The sequence below is a fragment of the Daktulosphaira vitifoliae genome, unplaced genomic scaffold (genome assembly GCF_025091365.1).
Source record: "Daktulosphaira vitifoliae isolate Bord-2020 unplaced genomic scaffold, ASM2509136v1 Scaffold_1, whole genome shotgun sequence".
Lineage (NCBI taxonomy): Eukaryota > Metazoa > Arthropoda > Insecta > Hemiptera > Phylloxeridae > Daktulosphaira > Daktulosphaira vitifoliae.
The window spans coordinates 30,521,519-30,533,920 of record NW_026099572.1 but is presented as its reverse complement, the minus strand read 5'-3'; the positions used below and the strand labels follow the sequence as shown (position 1 = coordinate 30,533,920).

Sequence of the window (12,402 nt, the reverse complement as noted above, 5' to 3'; positions counted from 1 at the left end):
AGAAACAGTCGTGAGAGACACTATTATAGTAGGCTGATACAACGTCAAGATTCTTGACACAACAACAGCAATTGAAACCAAAAGAAGACATGGAATGAAGAAAGACAAAAGTTAAATATTGAATCACAAATGACCGATTTTACTGATTGGACAGGCGCCACCATTGTAACCCACCGTTTTAATAATTAACTACTTTTATTGGAGTTAAACGGTTCACGTATTGCGACGGTTGATTAATTTTTTTATTATTTAAGACGAGAACTGAAAAATAAAATCTAACAACACTATATCACTTTGTATTTTGCATGTATTACAATATTGTATAAATTAATATGTGCTAAAATGAATAAAGCACGTGAAATCGTAACTGTTTGAGATAAACAGATAATCACAACGGGATAAATTTGGAAAGTTACTTAAGAGTTACACAAAATTACTCCCACAACTACCATTATGTATTTATATATATATATATATATATGTGTGTGTAAAACAATATCGCTAAATAAGTATTTTGAACGCTCTCGATTAAACATTTAAATATATAAATTATTACTTTTATTAGGCCAATGTGCACAATAAAGCTAATTAACAATAATTTCAAATGATTTCTTTAATATTCTCAATTAAAACGAACAATAGTTTTTTAAATATTTAACTGAACAAATAATTCTAATGATTTCGTCATTTTAATCGTCAACTGGAAGTATTTAATTTAAAATTTGTGCAATTTTTAAATATCTTTACACGTTTACTGACTTCTTCGTGCATTCTCTTCAAAATTATCTACTTGTAGACCACCTGGTATTTGCAAATTGAATATTATTTCATGTGCGGTCTTCCCGTGTATTGTTCTATAATATCCGTTTGTTTGAGTGCAATAAAGCTAATAATCCAAACTCTATAGTATAATGTACGTTCAAATATACATCGTAATATTAGCTACACTCAAAAGAATTCTCATAACCTTGTCCTTAACTGCATACTTAACTTTTGTTATTTCAATTTATAATTCCCATTAAGTTTAAATCATTTTTATTAAAATAATCATAATCGATGATTTCAACGGCCAAGAGCGTTGTCGTGGGGTGTGTAGACTCCGATAACGGTTTCGGGATCCCTCTGCAAGCAACAGCCACCGGCCCAACAAAATGCACAATTAGCATATTAATTTGTTCCTGCACCGAAAAGATAAAGAACATGTCTAGAGTCGTTTGTCTCGTCCCATACACAAAAGCCAATGTTTTTTTTGTTGGCTAAAAAACCAGAAAACGGTGCGAGTTATTATTGAGTTACTTCAGAAAAGATAAAATTTTTATTAAGGTAAAGAAACATTATTAAATTCGTTATAAACTATGATTCGATATTTTATCTTTTATGATCCATAAAAGTTATTCATTTTCACTGATCTGGATTTCCCTTATTTTAATTAAATTTTTTAATTTGTTAATATTCAAACTTTATTTTTCAATATATTATTAAGAAAAAAATCCCCAACTAAACTTTCCTTATGACAACATTTTTATTTATTTTTCATCAAGTAGTGTAAATTTATTTTTGAAGTCGTATACATTTTTTTGTTAAATAATTTGTTTAATTACGTTCGATTAATAGCTTATTAAATAATACGTATTCATTTCAACAATTGTTATAAATAAATTAATATTTATGTAATTTTTTGTTACAATTCGTTGACAGTTGTAGGAAGAGCGTTCATAGAAATAACTAATGTTTCAGCTTAAAATTGATTTTAGTATCATAAACATGACTGCTGCTCATTAACATAAGGCACGTTAATTAGATATCTCAAATGAAACGGAGATAACCATGTTGTTGACGTATGTAGGAGATGCAGACAGTTTAACGTATTACATTTGTCTTTTATATATTGAGAGTTAATTTTGTTCAGCTGGTCTCACTTAGCTACATCATCACTTCAATTAAACATTTTCTCATGCAATAAAAGTATTTCATCTCAGTACATTTCCTATGATATATAAATATACTAAAACCACGTCATTTTACAGTCTTGTATTTTTTTTACTAACCAAATATTAATGAAAAACAATATCCTAGCACATCTTTTATGTTAGTATCTTTAATACCATATTCATATTCTTTGATCTACAAATTGTTTCGTGATATAATTTTGAAAATATTAATAATTATAAAACGGGGAAAAATAACAAATGAAGAATACAAATCATTTGATTTCACCACTTACGTTCGATGACATGATAAATGTCTGTTTGTCACTGTTTAAAGGCTAGAAACTTTCTTTGTAAAAACACCTTTAAGCAATAAACATTATTTCCTGTACTGTCGATTCGTATACAACATAGAGGAATTACACACATTTTCCACGTGATTTCTACTCGCTTTTACTTTCTCAAATGTACCTCAAAACTCCTTAAATGGTCATCTAAGAGGTATTTGTTTTACAATTGTAATGTATTTTTCTTTTATGTGAAGCGAAAACGTTTTTACTAGACTCTGAAATATAAAGACCTACAACAAATAGGTTCCAATAAATTATACCTACTGTCGAAACAACTCGTATCTAATCAGTATACTTTGAGGGTAGGTTTTATCAGTTTTTTAGTTTATCATAAATCCGAAAAACGTTCAGAAAAATGTTACAAATATATTACATGTAGGATTTTTAAATTGTAAAAAGAATAATAATATTTAAACAAACTTGGACTCTTTTCGAGATATGATATGAATTATTTATTAATTAATACGTTAATATTGACCCAAAGATTTTCAAAGTGACTCACTAAGAACTACAATATGTTTCATCCGCGCTCTATGAAGAATAGCATTATAGGTCTCAATAAAATAATGTTTTTATTCGTGATAATGCGATTACAATAACATATTTAAAACATACGCTGCACGCTTCTCATTATTATAAAACTATTTCTACAAGCCGACAAAGAAACCGACACATTTCGCTCGAGGGCGATGATCTAGTGAGTACACGGTAGCAAACTCAAATTTATGGTCGAATAAAAATCAGTTTAATGTTACCTAAAAATATACTGATCAATGGGTTTTTTTTGTTACATAACGAGCTCATGTGATCGTAGCTCCCGATAAAATGATTTTCCGAATTAAATTGGCACATGTCAAAGGTAAACCGACTAAAATGATTTTTACTTTATTTAACATAACGTGCGAATTAATTTTATACTAATTTTTATGAGAAAAATATACTTTTATTTGTCACACAAATATAAGACAATCTACAATTCGCGTAGCCATAATTTCTTTTATAATTTTTTTTAAGAGTTTCTTCGGTATTTGTTTAAGTCTTCCAATTATAAGTGGTAAATTTGTTCACAAAATTCTTATAATTTCACGTTGACCAGCTTGTAAGTATGTGTTGCCTTAAATATCACACGGTAAACCATGTCACGATACCACAAACGCCGTTGATATCCGTTTATTTTTGCTCTCTTAATTTGCAAGTTTATTTAAAAATTGTAATTTAATAAGCAAACTGAGAGCCAGCCTTAGTTTTTTCCTAGTTAATAATTTCTCTCACAAAGTCGTTACCGTTTGTTGCGATTCTCTTTTTTTTTTTTTCCATTTCGTATGTCGAATTCCATTTGGCCGCATTGCAAAGTGTTTTTCTTCCTCAAATCTTACACTTAACAGTTTTTTCTTCTTCGGCGTTTCTTACTTCCCACTCGTAATAATTACTATTATTACTTTGGGGCGTATGCCAGAGACTAATGAGTTTTTAACGATAACTTAATTGACGCTTCGGATCGTGTGTCTTCTTGTCCACGGCTCGGAAAAGATAGAACACGATTATGGTCTGACCGCGTGAAGTGAAAGAGAAACTGTGTTTGAAGAAGTGTATAAACCCGACCGACGTGTTATGTATAGTAGTGTACTACTATAAGAATAAAATAAAACGTGTAAAGCGACTAAATCGCGGCGTCCGAAAAGGAAACCATCAGGAACTTAGTCAGTTGTAATTCGGCGAGACCGAAACGGTCAAGTTATAAAAAAGAATATCAAAAAAAAAATACCAATTCTTTTTTTTCAAATTCCGTTAGACATATCAAAACTAAATTATTAGGAAAGAAATCATTTTATATAAATATAAATTTACTACTGTAGAAAGAATTATAAATCTTACAACATAATTCAACACTGGTAAAGATTACTAGCCTCTACGTGTGCTTCTTGAAATAATGTATTCATAATTTTTTTACTAAAATATTGCTGTACTTACAATGCACGTTATTTATTGTGAACGATTTCATTTCCGATACTTTTGTGGACTGAGGATAGTAACAAAACTGTTACATTGTGCTCCCGTTTATTTCGAACCGTGGTACATTTGTATTGCTCGAAGATAACGCGAAGGGAAAGAAAAGAAAAATAATACATTTAAAAAACATCCAATGGCTCTATTGACGTTTAAGATTTTATCAGCTTAACGCTTGCCGTGACACGCGTATTGTTGTTAACGCCTCGAGAAAGGGCGAAAACGACTCGACCATCATTTACATGCCAATGGTACCTAGTAAAATGCTAATATTGCCGTTTATCTGATCCTCTAACCAATGTGGACAAACGTGAATAAATGTTTTCTGACAATAACCCGTCCAGAAAAATAAAATAACGACAAACATGGAAAAGTAATAATGAGCGAAAGTATTATTTCAAAACCGTAAAAGAAAAAAATAATTCCAATAAGCTTCTAAAACGGCAGCGCGTCCTAAATGGTTTCACAAAGAATTCTCACTTTATATTTAACTCGTCAATTCTAAATCGAAAATCATTTTGAATTACATATTATTTCGAAAATGTATCAGAAAAATGATATTACATATGGCACAATTTTCGAAATTGGAAAAATTTCATCGTATACGAGGTGCTGAATGACCATAACACGTTTATACCATAAAAAATTTGACAACAAACAAGGTCTGGTACTTCAATACACTTAAAAGGCAATGGTAAAATTTTTATTGATATATTAAATTTTATGTTAAACAATCGTGCGTTTTTGTAGCCGTTTGTCCGATTTATCGGTAAACAATAATCATTTTTATCGCAACTTTTTCCAGAATCAAAAAAGCCGCTGTCGTTAAATCTCCTTCCTAAATCCCATCCGCATACACAAATCAAAAGGTCTAAAGGCAATGGGATATGTCGGTTAGACGTTCACGACGGGCCTCTTATATACACTCATAAGATATTTCATTCGGAAAAGGGGAAGCGCAGAGGATACTCACAAAGGGTCCGGTTGACCCCAAGAACGTGTGTGCGTGTAAACGACGCATAAGTTATGCAAGACGCGGCGCTGTGTCGGTTGGCCAGTGGATTTATGGAAATAACCCCGCGGTGGCCAAACTCCAGTGTAATGTCCGTGTGTATAAATTTATCATACAAGCCATCCTTTTACACATGCCTAGCGCACACACGTACAAGGGTCACATCATCCCAAATGATCGCAACGATTGTTTAAAGGACATCGGGAAGCGCACCTGCAAATCGACGGCGGCCACTGTCCCCAACCACACCGCGACGTGACTTTCCGTCCCTATGACCGGCCGGCTTTTTTGGTGGGTCGGTTTTGGCTTACAACTATAGTTGCACGCCGACGATAAACAGCGCAGCTGTATGCGTTTAACATATTCTAGGGACACGCGAGTAATAGGCCGAAATTCTACAGGGACACTGAGCGAATAAAAAAACCATTCGGGCCAATAGTTTTTGTTCGATTGCTAAACCTCTACAACAATTTTAGACGTGACGGAATTATTGTTTTTTCGTTTCTTTATCGCAATGTGATTTATCGTGTACATATTAAACCTAAAAGTTCCAAGTAAAAATGAAAAGTCAATAAGCGCTCGTTAATTATAAAACAAAACGTATCAATACGTTTTGTTGCGCATCATTGTTATTTTCGATTATGAACGGCTGTCATATTGAATCTAATTTTGAAATACACAGGTGCACCATTAATTCGAATTGATATTTTATTTGTAACGACAACACAGTATGTTGTCGAGTAAACGAGTATTCGTTATATTTACACGCGAACGAAACCGCTATTTTTCCCATTTTATTTCATTGTCTTTAATATTAAGAGTAATTCGAAATAAAATCGAAATCGCGGATAGCGACTTGAAATATATCTTACACGACGTCGCTATACTAAAAATATCATTGTAAACATTGTACGATCATTAGCAGTTATTATAAAACGGTTAAGCTAACTATGAACGATTTTTTAGTGTGCAATCATTTTGGCATCGTACAGCGAAAATGACGAAATGAGTGAATCTAACGAGTATTCCGACTTTATCGTCATTATAAGTCGTGTAAAGACTTTGTCATGTAAATCCCTCAGACGGTAATACGAATAAGCTTCGAGTTCACTCTGATCTCCGTGTGGTTCAACAGTAAAAATCGTGTTCAACCACACTCCAAAAGTGAACCTTTAATCCTCTCTCGTGTAACGCAAACTTTTCTTAATTAAAAGTGAACCGCAGAGTTCATCACTGTCATTCTCTTTTTGAATAGGATTGAGTTTCGTCAGAACACAACTGCGTTCACTATATCGTGCGCGGCGTCTGCTCCAGCCCTATTTTGGACCCTCATCTCTCGTCGCCGCTTACGTCATCCATAACCAAACCGCACTAATGACAGCCGCTACTTTCATGTGTACACACCGGAACCTATCCCTGTGTAATATTAATTAACAACCGTGCACAATGGGCGTAATGTCTTTACTCGTATCTCTGCCGCCGTAGCTCACCGACTACGTGTGGCAAATCTAATTCGCTAATTGAACGTTACCTATCAACCGACTGTTGGCTTTAGAATGTGATATAAAATAGTATATCGTTAGCAACGAATAATTGTCACGACGCACAGCGATTGTAGAAAAACGATAATTATCAATTTTGTTATTTAACAAAACGTCAAATCTGAACGTGTAAATAACGCAAAGAAAATCAGACGACCACATATGCGCATATGGTCTAATATTCATAAATCGTAAAAATCTCCTGTGTTTCACATCTGATTCGATTAAAATGGTTCATCGGTTTTCTAAGCGATTATCACCAACAATATTAAACCGTAACAGACTTTATTTGTGGTTTCGACTCGACTGATGAAAAACGCCATAAACCAAAAAACCAGGGACCTACCAGGCTAAGAAATTAATAATTATTATTTAATACGGTCATTAGTCGTATTCGCATGGACCTATTGCAGGTGATTTGGTCCCGTTTCTCACGTTTGCACACATCAAATACGCATGTACAAGTATTGTAATCAAACGAGTGAAACGTCGGTAGTAATTGAAAGCACCTGCACATGCAAATAACCGACAGGGAGAGATATCAATCTGTTTTGTCATTGCTGGTTTTCATTTTTAAATGATGACTTCCCGGCTGTTGACAATATATTTAGTGTAATAACAAACATCGGTCGTCCGTTAAATACCCAATGAGTTATTGCCGTTGTCTTTATTAAAATTCATCGTTGATTACTGGCGAAACGTGTGGATATACCGAATCACTAACGATTACTTCAAGTCTGTCTGTCTCATTGAACCACGTAATAAACAATTTCAACTGGTAACGGAAACATTTCTACATTTGCTATTTGTATTTATTTTATTTTTGTTATTTGTTTTATAGAAGTTTCTGAAGTCGCAATAAATTAAATGTACAACACACTGAAAAGTGCGACAGTAAAGTAGAAACCAAACATCGTACGAGTACCCAAAAGTCAAGAAGAACTCAAATCACACGATTTGATACTATTTCACTTATTTAGCAATGTAATGACGACAATTGTGACAAGTTACAAGACAACTGGTGAAACGACGTTATTCTAATCAGTACCGTTGAAAACTATGCGTTTTAAATACATCTCCCGTTTCCATTACCGGAACGGGAAAAAAACGATAATTATTATTATCTTTCGGATTACTCGTATTCCCACGTCTTAAATGTCGACGTCGAAGGGGAAACGCGGTTTTTGTTGGAAAACAGAATTTATATGCTGCTCGTCATAATCGTTATTCGCATGCAGAAACATTAATACCATTGTGACGGGTTTCGCTGTTCAAATCGAACCGGAACGAGAATCGGCGCACAATAAAACGTGTGTACTCCAAACGAACGGAGGGACCGCGAATATTTGCGTACAAATCGTCATTGGGTAATAATCATGGAAAGTAGTAATACAGTATTATGCCAGTAACAGCTACGAGTTAGTGCGCATAAAAACGTTGTTTCTTTAGCGGCGCAGCCGATCGGTACACCCTTATGCAAAAATTTCACTGACCGTGGGACAATAGCCGGGTCTGTTTCCCCCGACGGGACGACACGAATAAATCATACACAATAGGTGGCTAGTCTCCTCTTATTATTCGTCCTCCACTGTCTTTATGTTCCTCTCTCGGTCGTCCGGCTAAGACACTGACCGTTGTGCTAGTGCGTACCGCATTGTGTACGCATGACACGGATTGCTCCCGTCCGCCGATCTAAGAATATTTATATCGATCGGGTATATTTTATTCAAATGACCGATAGCGCATTATTACAACAGTCCAATACGCATTATTATGCATCATGATTTTTTTCTCAGGGTCCGAACCGGTACGCTGATCCGGGACAATAATTATTCTCATTGAACGCCAGAGCAGAATTTCAAATTCTACGCGGCCAATTTAGGGTCGTATATATTCGTCGTATTCACCAATCAATGCTCCGTGACCGATCGCAATAGAATCGACAAAGACAGTGCGAAACGATTGAGTGACGAATGGATAAGGCAACGGTTAAATGGCTAGTCCTTCTTGATTAATTATAGTCATCTGCGACAAAAATCCATAATTTATCCACGTACAATCAATTCAACTGTCACTGTATGCTTATTCATAGAATGCAACACCGAAATTGCGCAAACTTTAGAGAGATTATAAGTGTATAAGTAGTAGCGTTCTTAGAGTTTTTTCTTAGGAAGAGATGTACAATTTTTTAGCACCTTCAAAATATATCAATAAATATATTTATATACCACATATTTATTTTGGGGTATAACCCCCCCCAATCATAACAACGGAGTTATAAACGCATTTGAATTTAGTGACGAGCGCCAGAATATCGGGAATAAAAACTGACTTTTCATGTTATTTTCATAATAATTTTTTTTATTTTATTCAAATATATATATATATGTCTAATAAGTTTCTATTTGTTAAATTTCAAAATTCATCATACAAGAACATTTTGTAGTATTTTTTCAACGGAAGATAATAAAAAAAAGCATGTCTCTATGTTGAAATTTGATAAATGACATTGTACAGTTTTTTCACAATGCACACATATTAAACTATTCGTCTACGTAATTCTCAAGTGCCGGAAACATACCTAATGACTATTCAAACATTTTAACAACACAACGATGAATATTGAAATTAGATATTTGTTTCTAACGATATTGTAGTAGTCCATGTTATTTTTATTCTAATTAAACAAGTGTTATAGTAACGCATAGTAAATATTTAACGAACGTCGACAACAACTACGTACCGACTCGCGTATGATTTTTATAAAAATAGATATTTTATTTTATTCACATGATAAATTTAATGAAAATTGAGTTGACTAAAAATAAACCTCTCGTTAATAGAGTTTGAATGTCTATTATTTTGACTCGTGCAATCTCTTAGATAACATGATTAATTATTTAATTGTTTTTATTAAATGTTCATTACTTTAAAAGAAATTTAACTTCCTTTATGTTTCTCAGTAATTTAAATGGAATACAACAACAAGTATTTATTAACAAAATATTATAGAAACTATTGACTATCGGACTAGAATAATTTCTAGGATTAAATTAATCGACTTTGAAAAGAAAAAAACTAGATATTTGAGTTAATTAAACATTTTACTTTGAACTGTGAAATAATAAATGTATCATTTTACACGCAATCGTGAAGTCCATAATTTAAATAATATATTAAAAAAAGAATGAAAAGATTATCAATAGAAATTACACCATACTTCATATTAGATATTTATTTTGATGTACACTATTTAATAACTCCATCAAAACATTGTAGGGCGATACAAAATGCTAGCCTTTTTTATCTCTATATACTATACACTAAACTTCAATTACACTGTTTAGATAAACTAAACAATAATAATGACAAGAAATAATCAAATGTAATAAAAGAACTTGTAAAATCTAAAATTTTATTCATCTACAGTAAATTATTTTTTAAATTACCACATTATTAAAACGCGTTTAATGTGTTTTCAATGTATATACATTAATTTGCTCAGAGAAATCAATAAATCTCTAGCGAAAAGTAGTAAAGCACACATTTATATGTTGGTAATTTTTTTTTTGTAAGTAAATTTGTATACGACACTTTTGAACTATTGCAACACGTTTAGAGATATTTCATTAATACTCAAGTACATAATAAAATCTAGTACAATGTGAAAAGCATTGTTGTTTTATTACACTGGCGTTAAAAAAAAAATTAAATAAAATGAGAACGATAAATTGTCACGATTTCTATTAATACTAAGCAGTCGGAATGTTTTATCGTAAACTGAAATCAATATGCAGGTATGTGGGTGTTAATAGTGGAGAATCTCATAAGGTCAATAAAAAGTACATTCTCGATGCTTATTGTATTAGTATAGCAATACTTTTGTAATAAATCAAATCAATCAATGGAACTAAAAATGTGTAGAGCTCCCCAATAATGATTCGCTTTAGTCATTCCAACCAGTAATGAAACAATACAGAACAATAGTTTAGCTCGAGGGGATGCATATATGTTTTCACTGAACACTAAAAACAGCTTTTATGTCATCTTGAAACATATGTCCTCGTGGAAAGTTATTAATATATTTCAGTCTTAAGGCTATACGATGAAAATGACACTATTGTCTTGTTTGTAAAACGATCGTCTGAAAAGTGAAGACTACCGCGAGGAATTCATTTAAGACGTCCACTGAATAGCTCTTATTTGTCATTATTACTCGGTACGGGACAAACAGTACGGTATTTAGTCTGAGTAATGCCTGACCAAGGAGATGAATTACTACTATTGTTCTGCAGATGTACATTTGCAAAAGTATAAAGTGATTATATTGTAACTGTAAATAGATACGCGTGGTAAATTCTCGGCCACGATTCGGATGAATAATTATTAATTTCAATGATGCAACTAGTCCGTGCAGGACATAAGCGTGGGCATTGCAATGATTTATATCCGTCCCAATTGCATATACACACACGCTCACACATACTAAGACTTACTGTGCAACTAATATAGCAAAACGATACTTTTAGGGTAGCCAAACCGAACCACAATCCTCCGCCACCGGTATAATTTATGGGCAAAACGCGCGAGTGGTCCAGCCCTTTTACCTCTTCTCCCGACCCCATTTGTCTGGTGTAATTGCCAGACACTCCACGTCAAGTTTCGTTCTATAATTTAATTTGCACTCTTCTCTCATACACATACGGCTGTGTAAATCACAGGTGGTACAAGTCACAGCAGGTTTAGATTTGTTCCACTTTGCAAATGTATCATCCGTAAAATAATGAGCACTAACCGAATAAACGACTTTAATCTCTAATTTAAAACGATAGGGAAAATACGTATTATGTAAGCCACAGGTTTGACTTTTATTACAATGTTTTCCGGTAGTTCAACTTGTAAGTTTTGTACGTAGAACTCAAATATTCAAGATGAATATGTTGTTCAAATGATAAATCAATGTAGATAAATGATTAAATAATTTGATTAATGCTTTCTCAAAGCCACACAGTGTTGAAACATCGTGCCAACCGTAGCACTTTTTAATGGCTACCAAAGCTGAAAGAAAAAACTCAAATGTTGTAATTTAAATATCTTTTTGTTTTGGAACCTTAAAAATATCTTGAAACACGACGATAATATGTACAAAAGTACACACGAGTTACACAGAAAGAAGCAATTTTACACACAACATAAACAATTATACCTACCGGTTGGTCGCTCTTATTATACACAGCCTTCTGAACTAATGAAATCATCGGAACCGTTCATAACCTGATATCATAATGCCACTTATTACTTCCTCTTATTCATCGTCATATTGCTCTGCTTTGTGTAGCTAGTGGCTACGACAAAATCACACGCCCGACCGCATCATTTCCCTAGGGCACATGAAACCCAAGTGACCTTCGGCTATATCGCAAATCCAATCTAGATGGGGAGACCTGTATAATGCACAACAGTATACCCGTCAGTAACCTGATTAAAGTTCTAGAAAAGTCAAATTAAAAAAGTAAAGAACATAAGGGAAACACACACGGTGTATTATGCGTTCCAATTTAGTA

General features: G+C 33.2%; 1 long non-coding RNA gene across 1 annotated transcript in view; it reads right to left on the bottom strand.

Annotated features, from left to right (window-relative positions):
- Nucleotides 1-12,054: 12,054 nt before the first annotated feature.
- The window catches only part of LOC126894051 (uncharacterized), a 42,354-nt gene continuing 42,006 nt past the window's right edge, over nucleotides 12,055-12,402 (bottom strand). The window contains exon 3 of the long non-coding RNA XR_007701302.1: nucleotides 12,055-12,282. This is a non-coding gene — a long non-coding RNA (uncharacterized LOC126894051). The remainder of the gene's footprint in view (nucleotides 12,283-12,402) is intronic.